A 4,154-nucleotide genomic window follows, 5' to 3' on the forward strand; every position below is an offset into this window, starting at 1 on the left:
TGCAATACTGGCTTCCACCTCAACCACCATTACTCCCCTCATTGCAACTGCCAAAACCTCTCATGAGGCTTGGAAAAAATTACATCACATGTATGCCAGTAAATCTAGAACCCGAGCCATGCAACTCAAGGAAGAACTTACCTTGATTCGGCGAGGAAATTGTTCCGTTCCTGAGTATTTGCATGCAGTGAAAGCCCTTGCCGATGAGATCGCACTCATCGATCATCCAATATCTGATGATGATTTAACTCTTTATATTCTTAACGGATTGGGTTCTGATTTCAGGGAAATTGTTGCACCCATTCGCGCACGAGAAACATCTCTGGCCTTCGAAGAGCTTCACGATATCCTTGTGGGGCATGAGAGTTACCTGCGGCGTTTGGAGCTGTCAACCCAGCAACTTGTGGCCTCTGCAAATTACTCCCAGCGTCACCAGCAATACTCTGGTTTTTCCAATGGGTCTCATCCGAAGGGCTCCTATAAGACAAATGGGTCCACTCGTTTTTCAGGACCAACTAAAACTCCTCAAGGCCCATCCAAGGATAATCGCAAGTTCTCCTCAAATCGGTCCACTCAGAAACGTTATCAACCGAAATGTCAACTTTGTGACACCATTGGCCATACAGCCAAGACCTGCCCACAGCTCCATTCATCAGAGGCCACAGCTAATTGTGCAACCACATCCAGTCCACAAAATCAAAAATGGCTTCTTGACTCGGCTGCTTCGCATAATATAACTGGTGACTTGGCAAATTTATCTATTCATTCTGAGTATGATGGCATCGATGAAGTTGTTATTGGTAATGGGTCAGGTTTGGCAGTTTCACATATTGGTTCTTTGACTTTAAAATCACCAACACGGACATTTATTCTTCGTGATACCCTTTGTGTTCCCCATATTAGCAAAAATTTAATTCATGTTCATCATTTCACATCTCAAAATAACGTTTTTCTTGAGTTTCATCCCTCTTATTTTCTTGTGAAGGATCGAACTACGGGGGCGACCTTACTAAGAGGTGCATGTGAAGGCGGCGTTTATCGCTTTCCGAACTCACTGGTGGGCTCCTCTACTCAAATTGTTGCAAATGTGCATGAACAAACCTCGGTTGATGGGTGGCACAAGCGTCTTGGACATCCTTCTTTCAAACTTGTCCAACGTCTTGTCAATCATTTTTCTCTTCCTATTGTGAACAATAAATTTAATTCTATGTGTTCATCTTGTTGTATTAATAAAGCCCATCAACTTCCCTTTCGGCCCACAAGTTTTGAAAGTCATGCTCCCCTTGATATTATCTATACTTATGTATGGCGCCCTGCACATTGCATTGGTTTAGATGGTTCTCGCTACTATTTAATTTTTATTGACCATTTCACAAAATATATGTGGTTTTATCCGATTAATGCAAAATCATGTGTCAAGAGCATTTTTCCTCAATTCAAAAATCTTGTTGAGAAAAGGTTTCAAGCAAAAATTAAAAGCCTTTATTCTGACAATGGTGGCGAATATATTAGTCTCAAACCGTTTCTCTCTCTTCATGGCATTAGTCACTACACCACTGCCCCTCACACACCTCAACAAAATGGCGTCTCTGAACGTCGTCATTGTCACTTAGTTGAAACTGGTCTTACCTTACTTCACGATGCAAATCTTCCTCTCTCATATTGGCCCCATGCTTTTCACACTGCAACATATCTAATCAACCGTTAACCCACTCCTCTTTTTCAAAATAAATCCCCCTTTGAGGCCCTTTTTGGACAAAAACCCAACTACCTCAAATTAAAAACCTTTGGGCGTATTTGTTATCCCTTAACCAGACCGTATAACACACAAAATCCAGCCCAAATCCACTCCGTGTATATTCATTGGGTATTCTCTAACCCAAAACGCTTACCGTTGCCTTGAGCCCACAACAAGCCGAGTTTATCTCTCTCGGCATGTGCTCTTTGATGAAGGAAAAACCCTAGCCTCCATCGAGTTCCCTTCCTCTCCGTCTGAGGTATCTCTATCTGCCTCTTCTTCAAACGCTACCCAGGCTATTTTTGTTCCAGTGGCTCCACCTCCTGCTGCTCCAGTGGTTTCGGAACATGTTATCGCCGCCGATCCATCTCCTCCAGGTAATTTTTCTTCCACTTCCTGTCCGATTTTTTCAGATTCTTTAAATCATTTCAATAATTTATCTCCGTTGGATCCATGTGTGGTTGAAAATAATTGTGACTCTACCCCTTCCCCTCCTCCTACCTCATCGTTCGGTCCGATTGTCATTCCTCCATCTCCAAATCGCCGAACTCATTCCATGACTACCCGGTCCATGAACAATATTTTCAAACCCAAACAGCTCAATCTTGCTACTAAACATCCTGTTCCTCAAAGTCTTGAACCAACGTGTGTAACCCAGGCCTTATCCATGCCACCGTGGCGTGAAGCCATGTCTGATGAGCTCACTGCTCTTATGAGACACGGCACTTGGGATTTGGTTCCATCCCCACCAGGTTGTAATCCCGTGAGCTGTAAGTGGGTCTTTCGTGTTAAGAGAAAAGCTAATGGCTCAATCAATCGCTTTAAAGCTCAACTTGTGGCCAAAGGATATCACCAAAGACCTGGGATCGATTACACAGACACATTCAATCCCGTTGTAAAACCAGCAACCATTCGGTCTGTACTCACTGTTGCTGTCATGCAAGGTTGGATTTTACGGCAAATGGATGTTAATAATGCATTTCTGCATGGTGTGCTTACTGAGGACGTTTATATGAGTCAACCTCCAGGGTTTAAGGATATGTCCAAACCAAACCATGTATGTCGATTACGTAAAGCCATCTATGGGCTTAAACAGGCCCCTCAGGCATGGTATTCAACTCTTAAGGATGCTCTTATTAATCTTGGATTTCATAACTCCAAGGCTGACTCCTCCCTGTTTATTTATCGAAGTGGCTCCCTTATCTGTTATTTTTTGGTATATGTGGATGATCTTGTGCTTACTGGGAATGATTCAAGATTTGTGCAATCTATCATTCAACAACTTGGGGCCAAATTCTCCTTGAAAGATATGGGAAATCTTCACTATTTTTTGGGAGTGGAAGTTATCCCAACTCGTGCAGGTTTATTCTTGTCACAGCATAAATATATTCGTGACTTGCTGTCCAAAACAAACATGGTTGGTGCTAAGGATGTTTCAACTCCTTTATCTCCTAGTGCATCCTTACAACTTGTTGATGGTACTGCTTCATTTGATAGCACTGAATTTAGACGTGTAATTGGGAGTTTTCAATATCTTTCACTTACTCGTCTTGATATTTCCTTTGTTGTTAACAAGTTGTCTCAATTTATGCACAAGCCCACGCACACACACTGGACAGCAGTTAAAAGGCTACTTCGTTACTTGAAGCAAACCATATTTCATGGTATTCAACTCAAAAAGGATACCCCTTGGCATCTAACAACATATTCTGATGCTGATTGGGCTGGGAATGCTGATGATCGTACCTCCACTTCAGCCTATATCAGTTTTCTTGGTCATAATCCTATCTCATGGAGTTCAAAGAAACAACGGGCTGTTGCACGCTCCTCTACAGAAGCTGAATACAGATCACTAGCTAATGCCGCCTCTGAAACCATGTGGTTACTTAGTCTTCTCAAGGAACTTGGATTTCCACTCAAAGCTCCACCTTCCCTGCTATGTGACAACCTTGGAGCCACTCATCTCAGCTTCAATCCTGTTCATCATTCTCGCATGAATCTCAGCTTCGATCCTGTTCATCATTCTCGCATGAAGCACATTCAAATTGACCTCCATTTTGTCCGTGACTTGGTTCAAAAGGGCACTCTAAATGTCAAGCATGTTCATACCCAGGACCAGCTTGCGAATCTGCTGACCAAACCTCTGTCTCGCCAGCGTACTGAAATTCTTAGATCCAAGATTGGTCTTACCGATGGAAGTCCTATCTTGCGGGGGCGTATTACGGAAGATTGCATAAAATCTGCCTAGCATTTCTGCAGTATCAATTCTGCCCAGTCAACTGCTTATTTTCCATGTTTAGCATACTAGCTGTTACGTATCTTCTCATTTATTGTAAATTACATTCTTGCAGAATTATAGCAAATATACAGATGTATTAGTTGCCTAAAACAGAGTCTGTCCTTGTATATATTTTAT

The sequence above is a fragment of the Carya illinoinensis genome, chromosome 16, assembly GCF_018687715.1.
Source record: "Carya illinoinensis cultivar Pawnee chromosome 16, C.illinoinensisPawnee_v1, whole genome shotgun sequence".
Taxonomy (NCBI): Eukaryota; Viridiplantae; Streptophyta; class Magnoliopsida; order Fagales; family Juglandaceae; genus Carya; species Carya illinoinensis.